Raw genomic sequence first — 24699 nt, 5'->3', positions numbered from 1 at the left:
CCGCTTTCCACTTAGTAAAATCTAAGATTGGCTAGGACTGTACTGTAAGTATGCATTGCCTTACTGTCACTAACAGTTCTAGCTTGTATATCTACTCAGAAGAAAGACCTACTAAATTCAGTGGGACTCAGCCCCACATCACTGTGTGTAGAATCGAGACCAAAAATAAGGCTACACTGCACATCTGTTGATACTTCCATTTTGAAATTAAGTGACTGACACTCCATTAGCTTCTTCCAATGTATGCCACAAGGATTATCTTAGCATTCTATCCACATGCTTCTTTAAATGGATAAATAGCCCTGCTATTTAAGATTGGTATGCTGTTACACATGGAAAGAAACAGGGCAGCTGACTCAGAATCTAGAGAAAGTCTAGAAAGTTTGTCATTGCTGTTTTTAATATTATGAATCCCTGTATCAAACAGATAAACTGAAAAAAATATAAGGTCAATAATTTTCTAGATATTTGCCAGTCACCACAGTAAAACCAGAAAGTTGGAATTGGGCTATAGTTATTCTTATCTTAAATGAAGACAACAATCTAACAAAAACTATTCTCATTGGCCAATATTACAACTAATATAGATCATAAAACAATAACTAGTATCCCGGTTACCAGATTAAACATCATAATAGGAAGTTACGTTCAAACACCTTTTTTCCAGGGTAGACAACTTAAAACAAATGCAAGAAAAGCAGTTATTTTTAATAATTGACAATATTGTTTATTGATGCTGCCAAAACATTTTAGCCAGTGAAATTGACTTTTTTAAATTTCATGCCTTAAAGTATTATAATTTGGTATCCCATTGATTAATTGGATTAGGGCTATTTATTCAATTCCATTAATTAGAAATTTGGTCAATAAACAAATGACAGATAATTTAACACTTAAAAGGGGTACATGGCAGGGTACAAGGCCGGGCTTCACCACTTTTATTCACCTTCGCTATAGAATCATTGGCCAATATTATTTGTTTTTCACAGGGCGTCCTTGTGGGTGCAACTTGAGTTAAAATAACATTACATGCTGATGTTATAGCAATAACTTTGTCTTAATTGGGAAATGTAGTGACATTTTGGGCCACAAAATTAATAGATCAAAATCATAATTATATCAGGAAATTTATCAAGGCAAAAGAATAATTTATTACAGCTAATTAAAGCAGCTATGCCTGCACTTAGATTAGATTATGATCAGATCTTTAAAAACTGGTTAAAATAAATTATGGCCCACTTGTTCAAAAAGTATGTCAAGATATAACTACCTCGGAAAATGTTATTATCATTGCTGGCCAAATACTCAGCTATCAAAATGATGTTTTTGCTTAAACTCCTGTTTCTAATCTTGTCATTTAATTGTCGTTGGATAATAGGGAACAGAAAGACTGGCAAAAGATTTTGGAAGATAATCCTCTCAAAACTGATGCATATAGAATGTGATAAACTGCGCAAATGGGTGGATTGACTGTTCTGATTTAATATCGTATTTTGAGGCTACCTGTGTTAATTTACTTAATGGCCTGGTTGTGTCCGGATCTGGTGACCAGAACTAGAGCAACCACCATATTTGCAGAATTGGTCCCAGGCCCTGCTGGAGCTCTTAGTCCGCGGACAAGCACTAGCTGGGAGTCCTGTGGGATGAGCTAGACCAGAACAAGCTCTTCCCTCCAGGACTGGCCTCAGAATTGTGGTCGGCCTGTAGAGCCTGCACCTTGCCTGACTGGTCCTGCTGTGCACCCTGCCGTGCTGTCTGTATCCTGTGCATCTTGCCTTGCCGTGTATTCTGTCTTGTCATATTGCCCCAGCAATGCAGGTTTATTTACTAGCTGTTCTTCAGCTCCTGCATCTTGCCAGCCCCTTGCTGCATTTGCTTCCTCTTATCTCCTCATCCTACCATGTATCTTGCCTTACTGTGTACTATGAACTGCCATGTGTCCGGCCCTGTTATCCCGCCTCAAGTGCCAGCATCCAGCCTGATGCTTTCTGTGTATCCTGTCTAAGGTACCTGCACCTCTCTTTGTCCTCCTGGCTCTTGATCCTTGACTTGTTCATGGCCACATCCTTGTTCTGTTCTCTGTTCTCGTATTTCAGGTTTCTTTGGCCTGTATCAGGACTATGATTGAGTGGGATGGTGTAAATTGGTGTCCTGCAACAGCAGAGAGTTGGACCCGATGGCCTTTATGGTCCCTTCCAACTCTACTGTACTATGATTTGGACTTGTCATTTAACCCTGCTTTTGGACTCTGTCTTGCCTGAAGTTCCATTCCCTGGTCCAGGTGTCTCGACTTGTCTCTGGACACCCATGTCCTGGTCCAAGACCCTGACAGGTTGCCTTGGTACAGTAACAGCATGATCATACAATCAGAACAGTTATATATAGATCAGCCTTTGGATATATTGCAGCAGCTAGCAGAGACAGATGTAGACCATCACTGATGCAAAGACGGTACCACAGTAGCTTCTGAAAATGTGGAATAAAATGAAAAAGAGATTTACTGCAGGTCTTCCACCATTATTATGAATACCAGACACAGTGAATTTTATACTGAAGCTTGTTCTCAAAAGCTTGTTCAGGCATGTGAAAGGAATAAAGTAGATAGGTTTACATTTTTTATCATCAAAGAACAAATACTGTCTAAAGGAAACTGGGCAGGAAATTGGATTGAAGACAGGATGTTGGTTACCCCATCCCATGGTTTCAGTATTTGCAGATCCTGAGTTCTATATTTAAAATATTGGGTCCTACCTGTGTATTCAGGAGCTTGATCATAATTGACCAGTGGTTAATAAGTTAATAACCCAAAGGAGAATTAGAAAAAGAGTTTTGCTGCAAAATTCTTCGAGCTAAATAATGGAAAGATGCTGTATCAGTGAATAGATGTTTGAGTGTCTGCATATTACAGGAATTAATATATACACAGAGAAATATAAAGAATTCATATGTAATTAATACTGCAGATGAATGGGCATGTTTTATTTCATAGTGGAATAGTCACTGTGGCCATATAAGTCTTATATACAGAACATTATGCTTTTATTAAATTTGATAGTACCATGAACTCAAAACAAAATGGGTGAGCAGCTCTGCTGGGTTTTATTAGATCAGTCCTCCATCTAAATCAGGGGTAGGCAACACACAGACCATGAACTGCAGGCCCCCCGCTGCTTCCGGCCATGCCACTGAATTCAGTGGCAGCAACAGCAAAAAATAACACTAATAATCAAAACTGATGGGACTGACAGTACTACAGAGTAGGCTAAATGTGACCCATTTAGGAAAAATGAACAAAATTTACCCTTCCAGCACTTTGGAGTGGAGTGATTTGCCACTCAATGGGTGGGGGAGTGACTGGGGGGATGAAAATTGTCCCAAACCTTCCACTGTTGCCCACTGCAGTCTATATTACAAAAGATTAAAGGACTTTTAAGGTCTGTGGGTATCTTGTCCAGATGTGGGCAACCATCACAATAGAAAGAATTACTCTGAATATAGGACCAATGAATTCAGACTGAAATTCATAGTAGTATGAATCCTTGAAATTTGATACAATGCAGTTTTCATTCAGCCATGAAACCAGTTTTTTTAGAGAGGAAACAAGAAAATGTGAATTCCTGATGGAGAAGTGCACATCATCAGAATTTGTTTTGCTATTCCGTTAACCAATTGAACCAACAAGCTCCTGAACGGAGTCATTATTCTGCTGCTGCCACTGTTACCATGCTGCAGTAAGCACGATCAAGCTCAGTCCCATTAGGAAAAATCGAGTTAGATCAGCTGTGTCCCATCTTCCGAATGATTCTAAAAAGCCACCCACAACTCATCCAAAAACTGTTTCTTAGCATATAGCTTGCAATGGAGAGAAATGCTATGATTAGCTGCATATGATTAGCACAGGCATTCAAATCCCAGTACCCTTCTTAATATGTTCTAGCAACCAGTGTGTGTCCTTTTAATCAGAACAGCCTGTCACTGCAGAGCTGCTGAAAGTGGGCTTATTAATAACCTCTGTGTTTTAGCAGTGTTTTAGGGGCACATTTATTATGTGTTTATCAGTTTTTATATTAAAGATATAGATCATATAAATGGCTTTGGAACAAACTGAGTGCAGAAATGCTTATTAAACACACTCACCAATTCAGCTAAGAAGTAGGGGTAGGCACTAGCTTTAAACTCTAAATCATAAGTGGGCAACATACAGTCTGTTAGCCATATGCAGCTTCTGCCCCACCTGGGGTAGCTTCTGCTTTAAAAAAAATGGAGCAGAGGATTAAAGGAACATGATGGGCAGAGTCTACCACTGACCACCCAGTCAAGGAGGCAACATAGATTAAACTTGTGAAAAGCACATTGTGAGCTTTTCAAGGAGGCCTGATATGGTAGTAATTGTGGGGTTCAATTTCCCTGAGACAAATTGAGAGACAAAGTCTGCCAAATTCTGCCAATCCAATACATTCCTGGCTTGTGTTGCTTGTGTTGTCTTCCCCAGAAAGTGAAGGAAGGAGGTAAAGGATCGACTGAGAGTTCTTCTGCTAGTTCTTCTAGGATGCAGTTCAGCAGATTCTGGGGATTTGAACTATTTATTTATTTAGTTAAGATTTTTGTATGCTGTCCCAATTATTAAAATAGTCTCTGGGTGGCTTACAAAGAGTGAACCAAAAAACAGAATTTGAACTCATTAGAAGTAATAAGATATTCATTGACCATTTGCCTATCAGTCTGAAGCTACAAGTCAAACCAACCATTCAGCTTCATGGCAAAATATTTTGTTTTGGGGTGTTGGTAAGAAACAGAGTGTCCTATTAGAGCACTCATGTCTATATGACATACTATATGGATACAAATGCACAGGTGTCAGGCTTCTGTTGGATAGTGCCTATGATGTCAGTGAAGGTGAGCAAGAGACTTCCTGTGGCCATACCATTTCACAAATAGCTGGCTGCCTAAAAACACAAAATTAGGAAGAACATTATGGCTGTGTTTCTTCACACAGTTACCAAACAGCTGTCCACATGAACTCATAAGCAGGAGGTAACAGCACCCTTGTTCTCCAGCAACTCATTTCTATAGGCATACTTCCTCTGATGCCACAGGTGGCATATAGCCGATCAGGACTAGTACCTACTGATACCTTCTCCTCCACAAATTTATCCAGTTCCTTTTTAACTCCCTCCAATGTGGCCATCCCTGTATCCATCACTAGTTTTAACTATAAGTTGTATAAAGAAGTACTTCCTTTTACCTGTACTGAATCTTCCACCAATCAGCTTCACGGGATGTCCCCAATTTCCAGTATGATGGGAGACAGAAAGATGTGTACCTATCCACTTTCTCCAAACCATGCATAATTTTGCACACATTGGTCTTGTCTTCACCATTTTTTCCAAGCTAAAAAGTCCCTTTCCTCTTCCCTTTCCCCTTAGAGGAGTTACTCCAATCCCTTGATCATTTCAGTTCCAATTCCTGTACATTTTCCAGCTCTACAGTGTCCCTTTTTTTAGATCCTGTGAGCAGAACAGTACACAGCATTCTAAATGTAGTCATTAAAAGTCAGAATGATCATGAGTGTCCAAATTAAATAGAGAGCCCATGTGAAGCATGTCTTCACAGATTCAGCTGGTAGTAGGCCCAAATAGAAAGGACTTCAGACAGCAGATATGAAAACATTCCTAGCAAAGGCTTCTAGCCTGGGCACTGGTATAAAAGTGAAGATGTGACTCTGAAAGCCTTCCTCCTGAGCAACTGACTGGCAAGGAACTTTAGCCTATTCACAAGGTCCTCTGCCCTCCAGGGAAGAAGATCCAACCTGTGTGACATCTCTGAAAATCACTCCCTCTTCCCACTCCCTCTTGACTTCTGGCTGCTTTCCCCTGGGAATGCTGACAGAGACAAGCTCACACTAATTCTGACACTCTGCAGGCTGATTTCTTTCCCCATGGTTGGTCTGTTGTGTTATCTGAATCCATCATGGTATTTCAGAATGGTACATTTGGTCTTTAGAAACCATGAAAGGAAGCAACACCTTGTTTTATGGTTTATATGTACCACCAAGGCAAATTGTGACTTCCAAACATGGCATCTTGTTTTTCATGGCCTGCGAATGCAACTACCACCAAGCACCCTGGAAAAAGTCACAGTCCAAGAGCCGCTCCAGCCATCCAGCTTCTTCTGTGCAAACCAAGAGGCTTAAGAAGCAGGTGGTGTAGGCAGGAGCAATGCAGCTTGGGATTTAATTTTGGATGTGATGGCTGATGGGATATGTGCCACAGTGGGAGACTGAGCAGGGAGAATGGAATCTATGTGAACATGGAAACCACTTGATTGTCTGTCAGGTACACTGAGGTGAAAAACCATGAACTGCGGTAACCACACAGGGGTGCTTATAGTGATATGTGAGCCTAGTCATCCTATCAGCTATTCTTTGATGAATACTGTACAGCATATGCATTGTTGGAGAAAGCTTTATTATTTAAAAAAATATATCTTGGACATTATATAAATCATATACCAAGTTCAGACAGTGATGACAACATAAACAACAGTTTTATATTTAAGGAGAAAGAATACATATTTATTTAATGTAGAATGAGCCTGAAGAGTCTGTATGAGGAGCTTTGCTCTAGAGCACAGATCACCAAACCAAGACTTGCAAGCTGCATGTGGCTCTTTGAGTTTATTTTGCAGCTTGCAGAGGGGCCAAGAAAGCCTGATGTGACTTCTAATCTGAGCAGCCAAGCTGGTGCATGAAAAGAGGGACCAAAAAAACCTGATGCAACTTCTCTTCTGAGAGCCAAGCCAGTGCAAACAAAAGCAGGGAATGAAGCACCAACCTCCTGCTAATGAGAACCAGCTGAGGAGCTTCAACAGGGCAAACTCATACAGCCTCGACTATCAGTTGAATTTTCAAGGATTCATAGCCAAGATGGAGACTCACAAGACCTCTAGTAGCAACAGCAAGCCTTATAATTGTAGCAATGACTGTTTGGTCATAATAACTAATTGCATGTCCATATTTTATGGCTCTCAAACAACTGGCATTTACTGTATGTGGGTCCCTGCTGAGCCAGCCTGGCCACCTCTGCTCTAGAGCATGCAAAAGGGGCAGAGGGAGAATTGACAAGCAGCACTGATGGAGGAGGGCACAGCTGCTCTCTGCAGTGCTGCCCCGCAGATGCCCACCCCTTTTGCCTGAGCATGGATCTGTCACCCATCCTCATGCTCCAGCAATCCTGGAGAAGGAAGGGAGGGTGCCTGATCGGCTCCTTGTGCTCTCTGCTATGCTTTATGGTATGAACCCAATTTGTGCAGCAGAGGCTGCTTGACAGCTTAGCTCATGCCACAGCTATCAAATCAAGGAACCTCCTTTCTCCCCTTGGTGACTCCTGGAATGCTGCCTGGAGTACTGAAAGGGAAGAAAATGGCAGGCATAAGGATAGCTACCATGACGAGCCTGGTCGTCCTTTAGGCACGTCCACACAAAGGAAACCACACACAATGGAAACTGTGCAGGAGTGCTTGTCATGACATGTGAACGTGGCCATGTTGATCTGCTATGGTGTGTTCAGGAACACCTCTTAAACTGATGCCTGTTGCTAAGACAAGCTCTCTGTATGAAAGCACCCTCTGCAATGTGTCCTCTGATGGTTCACCCCCACCCTCAGCAGGGATTTCAAACGGTGCTAGATGGCCTCAGTAGGCTTCGGGAAGCTGTCGTGTTACTTTTCCACAATGCCCTAAACTGATGCCGCGTCGGGGTGAGTGCAGGAAATCAAAATGGTTGCCTCCATACTCAAGTAGTGTCAAAATGTTCCTGCATTTAGCATTGTAGTCACCAAGAGATATTATAACTATTTAATAAGAAAATTAAAAGAATGAACAAACAAGTCTCTTTTCATGAAAAGATTGCAACACTAAAAATGCTTCTTACTGATGGCCATGTCTCTTGTCATCCATATCTTGTAGTTTTGGTGAAGTCACTGAAAAAGGAATGAACATGTGTGTTTTTTAAAAGGCTGTCCCCCAGACCTAGTTGCTGATCTCAGTAGTGGGCCCTTCTTAAGCGCTAAATTCCCCAAAATTGCCTGAGGATACCATATGTCAGCCTTCTCAACCTGAGGTTCTCCAGATGTGCTGGACTAATCCTCCCACAGTTCCCACCTAGCAGGACCAAAGTAATCTCACACACCGGGAGGGCACCAAGTTGGGGAGGCTGCTGATGCCAGGCCTTTATGCTTAGTCAGGAGGCACCAAAATAATTTCCCTGGCCTCATTTTCTGTGGCATGTTCATAGCAAAGGAAGCAGGGAAGGACTTCTAGTAGGCTTATCAGCATCTCTTGTGCAGATTCCTTGAACTTGCCTGATCCTATGGCTTACATTTATTTCTGCTTCCTTTGCAGTCTCAGAATCTGTTTCCAGTCCTGACCTCCTTCCCAGGCTTAACTGTTTGAATAACCTGTCTGCATCCCTCCACATCCAAAAGCCTTAAAGGGCAAGCACTGCAACTCAGTAGCAGAAGGCTTTTATGGGCAGGAGAAGTGAACTGGAAATGCATGCCCTAAACAGCCAGCCCAAGTCTGGGTGCTGTACTGCCTGAAGTCTATGAGTTGTCTTCAACAGTCGTCATACATGGAAAACAAACAGAATGATCTCAGTTTTACCCAGATAGTCTCAGCAGTGGCTCCTGCCGGTGCCTTAACCTTAGCTGGTTCAATGCTGCACAAGCCACTTTGGTATTTAGAGGTAAGGACAGACAGTAGACCACCTCAGAACTGGAGAACTGGTTCTTTAAGAGAGAGTGTACCCAAGTCCAGAGAAGATCACCATGTTCCAAGTCATCTATCAAGAGTACCTCTGACTCTTCTGAACCAACTTTCAGTTTCTGGACTCAATTTTTATTTTATAATATTTTATTTAAAGTGCTTACAAAAGTATATGATCTAATATATTCTCCATCACAAATCAATTCCAAGGTGACTAACAGCAATATAAAACTTTCAACCCAAAATGAACAAATAAAAACATTTAAAATAACTTTTCAAAAATGTTCATTTTGTAGGACTCATTGACAATTATCCTCTGTGCCATTCTTTTGCATTTTGTGGTGCTGGACTGGTAAGAAAATTTGCTGTTGTACAACAAATGGGGAAAACTTAATTACAGAGAGGATCAGGTGGCATCTTGACATTTTAATTTTTCTCTCAAATGTATAATAAACCAATGTTTTATGTGCAAATGTTTTTATCCTGTAGTGGGTGATACTTAATATTCTGTCCATTACCAAATTAAATGGGAACATTTGTTGTTTCTGAACAAATAAAGAAAAAACGAAAGCCAGGAAAGGATCAGGTGGCATCTTGACATTTTAATCTTTCTTTTGAAAGTACAATAAAACAATGTTTTTATTTCATAGTGGAGAGTACCCTATAGCCAGTCCATCACCGTATCCAGACACTGACTGAGCACAGCATCACCTGCGTTTAGGAAAAATAAGTCGGGTGTCATTAGCATATTGATGGGTTGTTGTTGCTACATCCCATCAAGTTGTCTGTGACTTATGAGAACCTTATGAATGAATGTCCTTCAAAATGTCTTGTCCTTGACAGCCCTGCTCAGCACTTGCAAACTCAAGACTGTGGCTTCCTTTATGGAAATGAGACATCTCATATTTGGTCTTACTCTTTTCCTCCTGCCTTCAACATCCTCTAGCATTATGGTCTTTTCCAGTCTCTTACATGGCATGAGGAATCTCTGGAAACGGACATTCAGATAAGAGAGAAACCAGTGGAGCATCAGTGGAGAACAGTGGAGACAAGCCGATTCAGTGGATGAGAGGGAAACCAGTGGAGAACACCAGAACAGCTGATTCAGAAGAACAACATGGTCAATGGTATCAAAAGCATATCATTATATGGATCCATGATTTCAATCAGCTATCACTCATGAGATGGGTTACCTTTAACCAACCCCTTAAATACAGCTCCAAATTCACACTTGCAGAGGCAACCCTGCAATACAAATGGAATACTCTGTAGTTGGAGCACTTCAGTACTACCAAAGCCCTGGCAGCACAGAAGAAGAGGAGAAGCAAGATTCACTGTCCTTTCTCTGTGGTGGTTTTTTTAAAGTATTTCCTTCCAGTTGCTCACAATGGGAAAGAAACAAATTAGACCAGATCCAGATTTAAACACCCCAAACCATGTTGGGAACATGTCTTGAAGTTTTGACCGCTTTGAACCCTTCAAATCCAAAGATCTCCTTGTTTCACTTATGCCTCAGCCCATCCTCCCCCACTCTCTTCTCCTCATTATCAGAGCACCAGCACTGGAATAGTGAGAGGCCTGGATCTTTCTGTGGGGGTGGGGGGAAAAGGAGGAATCTGTTTCCCATCTCAGATAATATGTCTTTCTACTTTGCCCAGTGTCTCTGAGATGCTATCTTAATTTAAAACATTTTTCTCTTTTACAAGAACATTTGGAATGGCTAATAGTGGAGTGCTAATGTTAGCAAAAGCAAATATACATAAAACCCAATAATAAAAACAGAAACCAAGAACAGCTAAGATAGCAGGAAAAGCAGAAAGAATGGAAAGGGTTTTTTAAGCACCCAAAATACCTTTGCCAACAAGCTTTGCACTTGCATTGATCCAAAAGCAGGACAGAACAAATACCATCCATTTTGCTTATAACTGAACCAAGCTATTTAATACTATTGTGAGATGCCCATTTTATAAGGGTGAGAAATTCTAGGGAAGGATTACCAAGTATTGTTTCCTTGGCAAGAGAAAAATGAGCACTGGAGATTTAGGATGTGCAATACTGATACATATACAAGAAAAGCATAAGTGAAGACAAACAGCAGCACCCTGCAAACAGCGGATTTGCTACTCCAGAAAGAGCCCATCTACTCCCAAGATGCTTCCAGCTTCCAAATAATTCACAATTGTAAGTATCATTGTGAGTTCAATGGAGCCTATTCCCAGTTACACGGATGTAGGACTGCAGCTTAATCCCAAATTTAAACATCATAAACCATAACACATCATTCCATTTTGGAACACTTTTTCTGGTTTCATTATAGAGAGAAAGCCCTTTGAACCATCTTTGAAGCATGGAATATGCCAGGTTATCTCCAAAGGAAAGAGGGTGGTTCTACAGCACTGAAGAAAATAAATGCAGCAATTACAAGAAAAAGGAAGGAATGCACTTGCCCCTCTCTCAATGGCGTGATTTCTCACTGGGATTCCTATCTACTTGTACCAGACTGAGGTTTACTGTATGTGGGCTTTTCATTCATTGTAAGTGCTGGTAGAATTAAACTGTGATTAATCTGTACCATCTTGCCAAAAAAATAAACCTGTCAATGCATGCCAACAAGGAGTCCTTTATCATTTTGCTCTCTTTTATGCTCTGAATCCCTACTTCCTTTATAGATGTCAATAATTTTCATGGCATGGCCTGGCACACCATTAGGAAAAAACCCTGCATGCTTGGATGTAGGCTGGCAAAGAGAAAATAGTTTCTTACATCTAGACCAGTAAAAGAGGGTACAAGGGCCTTTGCTTTTCTGTGTGATCTGAACCACTCCAGATATCTTACTGAAAGATGCCTTGGTGTCAAGATGGCCTACTTAGAGAAGAGCACATGAAACAGAATCTTGCCACTTCTACTTATTTCTTGCATCAGATAAGAAGTTTGTAGGAGGAGCAGAGAGAAATTATTAAGCAGAGCACATCAAATTGGTACTTTCCATAAGCCTGTAATTAGAGTTATTTTTCCTTCAACAAACCAAACTACAAACTAATTAAAAATACCATCCTATCTTGAGATCAGGGTATCAACATTTCTGTGTATGATATTAGCATCTCATCTTCCTCCCCATGGTGGTTCAGCCACTAAGGGCACAATCCTAAGCACGTTTAGACAGAGAAATAACCTACATCCTACATCTACCAGGATGTTACTGCAGAATGCCAGGAGTTGTAGACCTTTGCCTACACGTGCATAGGGTTGTACCAAGTACGATCCTGTGCATGTATGAATAAAAAAGAAGCCCTATAACTCACAATATCCCATCACTCAGCTAGTTAGGGTCACGCCAAGCACTGGCCTTTCATTCTGTTGGGGACTGAGAAGCGTGTGTGTGTGTGTGTGTGTGTGTGTGTGTGTGTGTACACGTATGTGTGTGCATACGTAATTCACTTAGCTCAGGGGTTGGCGGGTTTTTTGCCTTTGGGACCTTAAAAATCAATTAATACTAATACTATACTACTAATAACTGTAGCAATTAATTTTATGCTACATTTACAACATAAAATTGTCAGGGTTGCACAGGAATTCAAGGTCCACATGTAGGGAAGTTAAAATTCATAATTAGGAACAACCAGATTCAGGTGGAAACCACCCAACTGTTTAATACAACTGTTGGGAAGAACCCTGATGAAATAGCGAGAGATGGTCATCTGGGGACAAAGATGCAAAAAGATAGCTTCATCAGTGCCCAGACAAGCAAGAGGAGTTTCACTGGCCTGCAGTCCTCCTGTGCCCCATTTCTTCAATCTGTTTGGTGGGTCAGCCATGAAGGTCTAAATAGATGCCAATGCAACCTGAAGATTTCCCTTCTGTCTTAAAATCTGGTGCTCAGTTGGGTGATGAAGCCACTGCAACTATTTCTGCCAATGCATCCTCCAGCCTATTATCCATCTCTCTCTTCTCTAACAATCAGGGTTCCAGCGAGGCCACAACATACATTGTCAGAATTTTCCCACATAAACTGGTTCAAAAATGTACTAAACCTTTGTTGATTTAAACCAGATAAATTGAACTAGTCACAGATTAACCTAAAGCAAAAGATTAATGGCTTGACTCCTTGGAGAAAAGTCCTCTTTAATTGCTTTTAGGCTCTGTAAGCTGGAGCCTCCTGGTTTTATAGTCAAAATCTAGAGCAAATTGCCCAAAGGCATTTGATTCAATTAGCACACTGTTGCCTGCATGTGTTGTTCATATATCTTCTCTCTTTTTTCATTACAAAGAAGGCAACATGATTTGGAAAAGTGGCATGAGGCAATTTTGTACAGAATTTGCAACCAGTCACAGAGGGTCTACCCCTGTTTTTTTGTTTGTTTTAGAACTTCAGCTAAAAATGCCCAGTTTCTATCCTTCACCATAGCAAAAACTTCACTGAAAATATTATTTGTAAAGCTCAGAAATGTATGTTTGCTTTAAAGGTCAAGCACCTCTTGACCACCTTCTACTAATCAGGAACTTTACTGTTATAACTGCACATTTGACAGCAAGAGAGAGTCAGGGAGAGGAACTGGCAGGAAAAATGGTGGACATAAAGGATATATTTCTCCTCCCTAGTTCTTCTGACTCTCTCTCAAGGTTATTTTTCTTTAGCCAGGCTGACACCAGTCTCAAAGAGTTCACTGCCAACTCTTCTCTGCAATGCCCATCCTTTGTCCATTTACTTTTAATAAAGAATAAAAACTATGTTGTTAAACATTATTTTCCAGTGCTTTCCATATTACTGTGGGAAGTTTCCTTGATATTGGAGGGATCCCTCAATCCCTGGATATTGAAGGAAGGCACCAATAAATGCAGCTGCAGCAACCGTTTGTCCACTTTAGTCTAGCAAAGTGCTAAGAGGAACTGTTCCAATAAACTAAAATCTTCCTAGGGATTATGTCCCCTTATTTGTTGTACTTTCTTAAGAACTTTGGAACAACTGCGATCTATGGAGCTCCCGTGTGTACGGTGATGTATGCTTCTTGTTTCTCAGCAGGCCCATTTGCCTGCAAAGCTGATGGCACTCGGTTTGCTGCTAGAGGGAACAGTGGAAACTACTAGTAAATAAACATAGTAGCAGGACTGTGGTCATAAGCAAGAATACTGGAACTTAATGCACTGTCAACCTCCATATTTATTCCCAATTAACTGCATTGAAAGCAACACCTCTGAATGAAAAGGCTCTAATTCAGCATGCTTGCGGATGGACAGCTCCTGGAACAAGCACTGGGTACTTCCAAAGTGCTCCTAATGCTACAGTCATTATGCATTGGGTAGTTATTTGTCTTCTCTTTCACAGATTTTTTTTCTCATAAGTGAAAGATAGAAGCAGCAGTGGAAAAACATGGGAGGGTTACACATCATGGATGATGTCATCTGGACTCTATGCAATTCTGTGAATGAGAAGAGGTGATCACACAATGAATTTCTCATCTGGAAGTGTCCATTCTGCAGCTGGTCCACCTCATTTTCCTTAATGGATTTTCTTTGCTAAGAAGAGAAGATGAATGACACAGTGGACAAGCAGAGGGAGGTGGCAAGTAATGATGATTCCTACAGTCCTGTTAAATTCTATTAATGAGGCAGGATGATTGCATGAAAACATCATCTGGAAGCACAAACACTAGTTCTTCAGGGAAAGGAATAAACCTGGACTAATCGTTACAAAATTAAGTTCCTGCCCTGTAGCCCACTGATTCTTTCCTAAAAACACCCCCTCTCTCAGGCTCACACTGTATCTTTACAAAGGAAACACGGACTTGGGGACCCCATGTTTGTCTTGCACTTTAATGTGTAGCTCCAGCCTAACAGTGGGAGAAAGCAAAGATGCAGAACTGATGACATTTTTGCTAACTAACGTAGCAAAACACTTTGTGTTCAGAAAGCACTTTAAGCAGTTCGCAAAAACCTAAGTTAAGATTATCCCTGTTCTTGTGCCTGCCTAGTGCAGGCTTTTGCCTCTCTCTTCTTACCTTCCCTTTGGCATGTCTTTGGGTGAGGTTATAGCAGAAATACTTCTGTTTCAAAAATGGTTTGTTATGGATGCATCAAAGGGGACAGGAAGACTGCCCTTCAGGTACCATATGCCCAAAGTTCCTAGGATGGAATGATAGAATTAGACACCCAGTCCTTCAAGAAATGTGGGATCGGCAGATGTGAGAAGAGGTAGATGTGTTACCATGGCATCACAAACCCTTAAGAAGGGATATGATTATTTTACAAGGTTTGTTAACAGAAAAAGAAACAGCTTCAAAGAAAAGACAGAATCTCAAGCTGCCGTAACCTTGAATCATTTTACCAAGCACCACTTAAAGTAATAAAAAGAGCAGGTGTAAATATATCAAGCAGATGACATTGCACTAGGTGTGTGGAGAGCCCCACTTCATACCTTGTGGTTAACTGCATGGAAAAGAAACAGCCTAATATTCCTTCCTTTAAATCTAACCATGAGGAGACGTTTAAAATACAAAAGCACACATTCGTCTTTTTTTTTCTTTTATTCCCACCCATGCTGGATTTCTTTTTTTAAAGGAGGATGGAGAGAATTTCTGAGCAGATGTGATCATGAATTAGTCTTTCTTTAAAAATACAAGCAGTAAATAGGGGGACTCCCCAGCCTGCGGGGTCTGTCTTCCTAGTAAGAAGAAAACACCCTGTAAAGCAGGCAGGCAGCCTGAATTATTAAAGCTGAAGGAATAATCTACTCCAGCTGATCAAAGGAGAGCCCTTGGGAGAAACAGTGGGGTTTTTCCACCAGCAGCCTGAAAACATCATACGTGGGTTGCATCTGAAACAAGAGAGCCATATTTCCATAATGCCATTTCAAGCAGAATTTGTCAGCTGAGAGCGTTCCACAGTTTCTTTCTCTCCCCCACACCCCGGTTGAAGGCAACTGAAAATCAAATGAGAAAATGGTGCTGGATTTCATTGAAAATAATTGGATTTGTGTCTTCTGTATGAATGCAATGCACCCAAGGTAATGCTATCACTAAGAAACAATTGCTGCTCTAAATGCAAAGGACAGCAAAAAGTGAGTATTGATGGGCAGCCATGTTTCCCAGACATCAGATGCTTTTTTGCCTGTGGGTGATACGGATTTCAAATGCTTAATATCTCCAGTGCGCTTATACAAAACCAAGCCAGGAAATTGCATGCCTCCCTTGGCAGGACTACACTGTCATTGTGGGCTCTTTGGATTTCTAAATCTCAGCTCTGAGCAATCTGCCCTCAAGTACATGGGGTAAAATTTGTCAACTTCACTATAAAGAGAACTTAACACAAAACTAGAAAGGTTTATTTACTGAAGAAATCACTTTCCCAAGAACTGTTATTTTGCAGATTCTGGAAATGAATCCGCATGAATACCATTTCTCCTTAAACCATAGACAAGTTGGAACTGTAACAAAATGTTGCAGCACAGAGTGATCCCTCTTCAACATGCCAACTGCTCCTTCCATCACTCCACAACTTCCTGCAGTTTTCAGTCAGCATTGCTGTGCCCTCTGAGCATATTCAATTTTCATCGGGCTGCTTTGGGATTCACCTTCTTTAAGCCATCCTGAATGCCTGTTAGTTTATATAGATATAGTCATGGTATACATCAAACCAAAAAAAAAAAAAAAGTATTTTTCTAAAATGTTCTGTTCCTCGGCAAACTTTCTGGCTTTTCCAAGCCTGCTGAGTCCTTACTTCTGCATGCAGCTGCTGCTGTTTTGGCTACATAACAACAGCCAGCACAGTCTGAATGGGTGGAACAAGGAAAGAAAATTCTCGGTATACATATGTCATTACAAGAAAATCCTCAGTATATGTATGTCATTACAAATTCCACCATTTCCCTTCTCAGTCCTCCATTTTATATTTTACTCCATCAGTAATATAGCCACACACAGCCCTTGCTGGACCGTTCTGGGGTTCCCTTCATTTAGTTTTTTAAATGGTATTTTTGTTAAACATGGATGCAATGAAAACAAGCTTTGGAGGCTCCAGAAGGGAGGGGAAGGGTCAATACTGTGTCTGACAGAATGCTAGAAAAACCAGGTGCCATCCTGGCTGGAATCTGGCACCCAAAGTCTCTGAGAGGTATCCTCCTCCCTTTGTGTTGTGGGGTGACAGCTATCAGAATTAGGGCCTCAAGGATGCCAGGATAACAGCAAGAAATGCCTGGCCCCAAGGACTGGGAGATGGGCCATCACCCCACAGGTCAGCTGACCTAGACAGGGGTGGGGGTGTAAAGCCCAGGGAACAGAGCAGCCATTTGTTCCTCTTTCGGGAGGTTCCAGGTATTGCCTATTCCCCCAAGCTGAGGAACACTGTGACATCCTGCAGATCCTGGGCCCATAGAAGGTATAGTGGAGCTGGGTATAGCTTAGGCTAGGATTAGCTTGTTATTTTCTGTCTGAGTGGTCCAACAAGGCCCTGGGAGTTGGTTGGCTGTAAACTGAATTGTTGCTGTTTTCCAATTTCCCATCCCCCTTTTACCTGGTTTTATCGTTTTAGTTCCTCCACCCTTATATTTTATCCTTTTAATATTTTTTTTAATTCCCAGCCTTGGGTTTGTCATGTTCTGAATCCAGGGCCTGGTCCAGGGTTCTGGGATCAGAGAGTTTCTGGGCAGGATTTTGCCCAGGTGGCTGGTGGAGTGAGGAATCCCTGACAGCTTTCCATTACAATGGGATTCTCCAGATCTGCAGACACTTTTCTACTTTTCATGGGTTGTTCTATTTTGGCTACATAAGGCTAGTCCTCAGAGGACTGAGAGTGATGGTGATGGTGGACATAAAGATGAGTCAGGCATGAAAAATAATGTCAAAGTTTTGTTAAAGACCACCTAAAAGGAGAAGTGAGATTTAAAAGAAGTGAGATTTAAAATTCTGCCCCAAGTTTTTTTTCCCCAGTTCCAATTTCCATTGGAGCTAAAGAAAAATGGCAGGTTGTCCTCTGCACACTCATAGAACAGGGTCTTTGTATGAGTCTCCCTGGGAAAGGACCCACATGAATGTGATTTGACCGTAAGATTATTAAAAGGGCCATGCTACATCCATTTAATCAGCATTCTGTTTCCATGGTGCCCAGTCAGCTCACCCTTTTCTCTCCCAATTTAAGCCAGAGAAGCAGATTTGCTCCCCTGGCACATGTACGAGCAGAAAGAGATGCATAATGTCACCAGGCCCTCAGATTGCCCTCAGCTTCTGTCTGGAAGGACTTCTTCACATAGTATCAAACTATTATAACTAGGAAATTCACTACCGCAAGATATAGTGTTGGAACCACTAATTTGGACCACTTTATAATAGGAGGATTGGAATAAGGTTATCCACAGTGCTGGCCATAACAGCAATATATGCCTTCCCATACTGGAGGCAGCACGCCTCTAAGTACCAGTTGCTGTGGAGCACAAGTGGGAGGTGCTGTTGACCTCATGTTCTGCTTTTGGGCTTCCCAAAGGCATTTACTACTACTAATAATAATAAAATATCAACAACAATAGCAATAACAAAAAATTCATTTCTATACCACCCGTAGCCAAAACTCTCTAGATGGTATCCAACGAAGTTCTGGCCACTGTGGAACTAAGGAAGAACCAAAATAGGACTTGGCTATGATCCAGCACAGCTCTTCTTTGGTTCCTAAATTAAAATCTACCAGAACAGAAAGTAATGAGAATGAGGATCCGGTTCTAGTCACAGTGATCCCGCAGAAAGCCAACATGTACGTGCAAACAGCGAGGCAGAAGGGAAAGCTGGAGAGGGCAGCTCCAGGACTTCCTTTCAGGGCAGGAGCAGTGATGTCATCTGTCGAAATGCCAAGGTAATTGGCAGGCTTTCCTTGCCCTTGTAAATGAATGAGGTGATCATCAGCCACTTGCACTTTCCAATTTATTTCAAAATCCATATGAATGTAATAGCTTTCTTAGGCTACTCAAAAGGCCACACAAATTTGTAGTCTTGGAGATCTCTGGAGCTCTTAATCAGGGGAGATGAAAAAATCTGTGTGGGGTGGAGGTGCTGAGTGGGGAAAGGCTGACTTGATGTTGACATGAGGCTGCCTGCGTGACAGTATTACTGAGTTGGAACAGGGAAGCTGCGGTCTGCAGACACTCAGGCTCCAGCAGGCTGTGGGATGCCTTCAGGTCCCACTTACAGCGGCCCCTTGAGCTGCTACAAGCAAGGGAAATCTCTTCTGGTAATAAGTAGTCTTTCCTCCACATGAATTCCATCATTTGTCTTTCATTCTTTATCTCATTTACCCTGGCCATCCCAGGTCATTAGGTCACTCCTCCTGGATTCAAGCTTAACCTACTTGCCCCTTGGCTTTGAGCTTGGCATGCAACCAATATTGGCAGTGGTTATATACATATGCTACACCACTTTTGTCCAGAGGATATAAATCAGGTTTGGAACACTTATTATGGATTCAGACCATAACAAGTCTACCAAATAATTAGAATCTAAATCCATAATAAGCTAGAAGACTTAGATCCTTTACCTGGCGGTTAGCACCATTTCACTAAATGTCATGTACTTTTGTTGGTAGATGTACATCACTGAGTAATTCTGAATGAAACACAAGATAAAGGTTACAAAAGTCTTCCTAAAGTTTTCCATAAATTTTGGATTTTTTTTCCCGAAAGGATTTACAATATTGAAATTCAGGGATGTGTTCTGTCAATGATTTTATCAGTAAAGATTTGATCTAGTTGGGTGGCTGGTTTATTGCTGGAGGGGAGCATCTTAATTGAATTTGTTATTTTAGAAATCCAAGTTACAGCAATAACTTGAATTATGAAGCTGCACACATGTGCAGGGGGAAATCACATTGCAATACTTGCACAGAGCTCAAGATTGTCAATTTTTGTTTGTTCATTTTTAAAGGCTCTCATTTGTTTAAATTAGCAACACCTGGAATGTAACAGATGTGGTAGAATATAATTTCCTGCCATGAAGGTGATCAAAATCTTAATGCCCCAGCAGGAAGCTTATTAGTTATGCTTTTGGCCTTGGCTCCTGCTGCGTGGAAGCAAGCTGAAGCAGCAAGATTACCCAGACTGGAAAATATCAGGTCAAAGAAAATTAACACTGGAAAGAGAATGAGTGAATGAATCGAAAGATGTCAATAGAAGGCTAACTCTGGTTGTTGTTGAGCTACAACTTGGATAAGGGTAGAACTTGCTATGGATATCTCTTCTGCCAGCTTTGAATTCACAAATATACCCAGCACAAAAACCTAACTCAAACTGATACTTTTGCAGTTCCCTTTGAGCAAACCTCAACTGAAAAGTCTCCAGTAGAACTGCCACTAACATTTAAGTTTATGAGCTGAGGAAGGAGGGGTTACCCAAAAAGTAGACTTGCATTTCTTAAATAGTGAGGAAACCAGATTTAGAAAAGAGTTGTTAGGTATAATTGCAGGCCTATCCAACCAAGTGGTATACAGATGTGTTGGACTACAAGTCCTATAATCCCAGCCAGTATGACTGAAGGTGATACAGATATGTTGTAGTCCAACATATCTGAAGGCCACCAGTTGAAAAAAAAGCAAAACTAAAAGATATTGTTGACAGGGGATTCTAGGGCTTGAACCAGAACTACATAAATGAGACTAAGACCAGGCTCAAGCCTCAGGTGTCTTTTACCAGTACAGACCAGAATAACTATTTGCAATTTCATTCTGTACAACTGGCAGGCAGTATGGTGCCTAACAATTGTCCAGGCCTGGTATAAAAACAAAGCGTCTTGCTTTTTGCCTTCTTCTGATGAACAGAGCTTTGAATTGTGTTCAGCCTAGAGTATGTTATGATCAGCCTAGAGTAGCCCACTCAGCCAAAATATAATGATTCCATCTTACTCGGATCCCACAGACAAAAACTTCCCTTTTCTAATACAGATGACCAGGCAGAGATAACCTGTAGGCTAGATTACCAAAGTTATAAGTTACTAAATGTATAGATCCCTAAATTGCTGCATGACAGAACAATAAGAATCTTCCAGCCTTTATCTCAGAGCTGTGGATGAGCTGTTACCAGACACTCAGCAGACAAAAGGCAAGAGATTGCCCTGAAAGCTCCGCCTCAGCAAGGCAGGGGCAACCAGAGAATATATAATGTATTCAAAAGGGAAGGTGGTGGCTTTTCACTTTCAGCACAGGTGCCAGGTACAAGCCTCCTGAAAGTAAGGAAGCATGAAGCAGGCCCAAGAGAGATTTCCCAAGGTTTCTCTGGCACAGATGCCCAGGTGCTGCTTTTCCCCAGCCAAAACAGAGAGGACCTGCTACAGGCACCAGGAGAATTTTCCCAGAGTCATACTCGTAGTGGGTATTCAAGGAACAGGGTAGACAATGTAGCAGGGCTATTCCAGCTAGACTGTATTTTCGTCTTTGTTCTTCTGTGATGATTTGGTACTTTGAACTGCTTATTTTTTGTGCACAGAAACTGATTTTCTTCTTTAAACCACTTTATTCCGTTCTGTACTTTTTCCTGAATTCTTAATGAATCTCTTACTCTGTGCTTTTTTCCCCACAAAACCCAGATTGTGTGCTTTCTGGATGAAAAGAAGGATGCTCACAAGTGGCACACCATGTTTTGGGTCATGCTGTGCTGTGACAGTGCCCTAAGAACACAGGCAGGCTGCAAAGAAGCCCAACACAGAGGACCAAGTTGAATCCTTAGCTGGTCACTTCTGAGGCCCAAGAGCATCCTCAGGAGACTGGGATGCTTTTATTTTTGACGGTGGCAGCCCTGCTGCACCAGATCTTGCACACCGTGATGAAGTTCTCTCCAGGCACCAGGTCCCCACAGCTTCCCAGTTTCCTACTGCTTCCAAGTTCTTTGTATCCTTCAAGCCAAGAATCAGGGATGTCTGCCTCAACTGGGGCCTGAGATCTGCGTATATGCAATCTATATAAATGCTGAGTCTTTATAAGATATAGAAAACCTCAGCCATCAAGACTTTGCATTGCAATTACATGCACTTAACTTAGCTGAAGTCATCAGAAACATAGGTATCTAATATGGACATGACATCAACAGTCATTCAGTCCTGCAGTTCAGATGCTAAAAGTTCCCTTAAATCAACAGATGTGTGCCATTTCAGTAGAGCATATTGAAATTTCTGTTGTGCATTAGCCTAAATACCAGCAGTCAATCGGCTAACTCTTATACTGGTAAGCATGACTTTGTAAGTAACCTGGTCATGACTGACAATTATAAGTACACATATATGGTTTCAGGAATGGTCCCTGTGGGTAAGAAGACATCACAAGGTTTTTTCAGCAACCAGACAACAGAAGCATCAGGGAAATCTTGCAGTGAAGTTCCCTTTCTTTCCTTTGTTAGAAGATGTGTGAAGCTGCATTTATACGAGAAAGGCATTTTATGATTCCTAAGTTTGCTGTATATTTTTATTTTTATGTCTTCTTTATATTGTATTTTGTTATAGTCATTTTTAATTTTCAGAAAATATATGGCAGTTTGGAACATTCATTTCTAAAAACAGGGTAAAATAAATAAAAATACTGAATAAAGAAATCATCTGTGTGTGTGTGTGTGTGTGTGTGTGTAAGAGAGAGAGAGAGAGAGAGAGAGAGAGAGAGAGAGAGAGAGAGAGAGAGGTAAAGTGCAGGATTCCACTGAAAAGAAATACTTTAAGTAAATTTTAAAAACAGCTTTGACTCATCTCTGGAGAAGTGGTACTATGGCAGAGTTAGAGGAAGGGAGATAAATTCTTTCATTTGTATGTGTCAATGGAAATAAGGGCAAGACATATTCTATGCAGGGGAATTCCTTAAGTAGAAACCAACACTGATCTATCCACTCTAGGTCAGTACAGCTGAAAATGAAATCACCAACAACAGATTCATATCCATGTAGAAAACTCTCCATTGACTTTTAATGTATTTATTTTGTCCTTTTCTTTTAAAGAGCTTTCTTGAACTTGCAGATGCTTTCTTATGTAGAGTTTTCAAGAGCCAAGCAAGACGATCAGAATCTTCCAGCCCCTGTAAGCCACACAGAGGTGTGCCAGTCCCCATTCTGGTTCCTGCTACTCTACTAGTTGAGCACCTAGAACTGTTGAATCACCCAGATCCATAAATGTGCAGCTCCTGCAACAGCTGGTATAGCCTTCTAACAGTGCTATTCTCAGCCATGAAGGAAGGTTGCTGTTTGAATGCTGCCCCAGGCCTTCTCTGCATAAGGCATTTAACCTGGTGCTTCATGAAAAGTTCTGTTTTCTTTGCAGGAGAAACAAAGAAGTTTCTCTTTGCATCATTCACATGTCCCCCACCCCCCGAGGTTTGTTTTTCAAACATGTTATGTTATACACTGCAGCACAGTGCAATTGCTAAATTACATGATTCTTTCTTCCAGTTTGTTGTGCCTTGAAAATATATTCATTAATTCTCCTTGCTCTAAAAAAAAAATAGTCACAAACATGGCTACAAAATGTGGGAGAAGCTCTGAAGGACAGCACTGCCATGCTTGAACTGTCACTATGAATGTAGCTTGTACATGGCCTTCCAGATGTTGCTGGATTTCAATTCCCTAGCAGCACTTGCTGGTATGGCCATTGACCAGGGAAGATGGAAGTCACAATCCAAGAACATCTGGAGAGCACAGCTGCCTGCCTCTGCTATACAGATGCTATTACATGCATCATCCGTTGAACATGGAAGAATCTGCTTATCTGGGACAGGGAAACGTCTGTGGTGACATTCAAAGATACACTCAGACCTGGTGCTTTCATCTAATTCCATCAGGTGCAATGGGTGCTATTGTTTACTACCAAAGAGGCAAGTATGTCATAGAGAAGGGCTGTAGTTCAGTGGCAGAACACATGCCTTGCACAAAGACAGTCCCAGCTTCAGTCCCTGTCTTTTTCAGGTAGGGCTGCAAAAGAATCTTGACTGCAATGCTGGAGAGCTACTTGTCAGTTTGTGATGCCTGGTCTGGATGAACTAACGGTGAATCTCAGTAGAAGAGAACTTCTTACGTTCCTATGTAGTGCATTCCTAACTAGATAGCTCAGGAAGGTATACTTGGTATGATCTCATTTTATCTTCGGATCTGGTCTCCTGTGAGAAAATCTAGGCTAAGGAAGAGATTGACTTAATCAAGTTAGCTGAGCAGGAATTTGAACCTGGATTTTCTGCTCTGAAAATCTAGCTAACATTCTAGCTAATACATGCATAAGCATTTAGCTAGGAAAAGACCTTCGGGTTTGAAAGACTGATAATCTGTTGGTTTTTGCTGTTACGGTAATACTAGATGTAGCATTTAGTGTTGACATTTGTGATGATTTATCATCTGTTTTATTATGTGGATTTTAACAAGAGTCTACAAAATTCCTAAGAGATTATAGGACTATTTCAAATGAAATAAAATAAAACAAAGCATTTGTTTTCTAATTTCAGCTTTATTTTACTGCTCAAAGAAATGAAGTAGTAAGCACTGGAATCATTTACTGTGATAGGCAGTAAATATTAAGACTGCAATATTATAATGTGTACTCAGATGTAAATCCCACTGAATCAAATGGGTTTGCCCCAGGCAGGTAGGTATAGGACTGTAACTGTGCGGAGCAATCCAACAGCAACTGGCAAAGAAAAAAATGTTAAATGAACAGCCCTATTAGATTTTTGCCACCAGGACAAGATGGTGGACACTTCCATGTTTTGTTTCTTCTCTTCCGGCCTTCTTCCTACCCCCAGACTTCCTGAAAGGGAAATAAGAATGTCAACTCCAGGACTGGTATATCCCACATTACATTCAGGACGTATCAATGACTAAAGAGGCTTTGGATCCTGCAAAGTCTCCCCCATTTGTCTGGAACACCCCCAGAACCCTGCCTTTTTGCCATGATTGCTTTTGGAGGGCTGAAAGTAGAACAATGACTGCGGAAGTTTTTGTGCCTGCAA

This window comes from Varanus komodoensis, unplaced genomic scaffold, assembly GCF_004798865.1.
Source record: "Varanus komodoensis strain SLA01 unplaced genomic scaffold, ASM479886v1 scaffold5, whole genome shotgun sequence".
Lineage (NCBI taxonomy): Eukaryota > Metazoa > Chordata > Lepidosauria > Squamata > Varanidae > Varanus > Varanus komodoensis.
Note: the sequence above shows the minus strand (reverse complement) of the source record.